We start from the raw sequence: 693 nt of genomic DNA, 5'->3' as shown, positions 1-693 counted from the left end.
GGTCGGCCTTGAAGATGCCCTTAGTGCACAAGTTGAACATAACTTACATTTGACAAAGGAGGGAGAGTAAAGAGATGAAAGTTGCAGACTTGTAGTTCAATTCACACAATGGTGTAGAAAACGGAGCAATGCTCAGCCTCGTTTTGCTTTCTTGTACAGCATAAGACGGAGTGTTCTGGAGCGAGAGGAACGAAATTTGTTCTCAAAGAAAAGCTTCCATCCAACTGAATAGTGAGTATCATCACTAATAGCGGATTCTGGCTTGAATTATTCGCTTGTGACCCGGTCAGTTTTATCCTGCTGTACATGTTCAATAAGTTTGCCGCGGAATCAACCGTGTGTGCGAGAATGGAGATGACATATTTGGATGTTTAATTTGAGGTTGTCATGTATGTAAGTTATGTTCAATTTAAAATCTTTGAAATTTTTGCTTCGGTAGTGGTAGTGTCATATATCCCATGGTGTTGGTGTTAATTTTTTGGAGATACTTTAGTATACACGATCACACGTGCAATATCTGATTTTTGATTGGAAACTATTACATAGAAGATCGTCATTTGAAAGTTCGAGTGAAACAAAAGGTGAATTAAAAAACGCTGACCGTTGAGTAAAACAAAAGACTGACAAACCCAAAGGAGCAAGAGCGAAATTACACCAACGAGAATGTTTTAACCCTAGAAGACCAGAATGTAT

Source organism: Triticum aestivum, chromosome 6A, assembly GCF_018294505.1.
Source record: "Triticum aestivum cultivar Chinese Spring chromosome 6A, IWGSC CS RefSeq v2.1, whole genome shotgun sequence".
Classification (NCBI taxonomy): domain Eukaryota; kingdom Viridiplantae; phylum Streptophyta; class Magnoliopsida; order Poales; family Poaceae; genus Triticum; species Triticum aestivum.
This window is presented reverse-complemented; position numbering follows the sequence as displayed.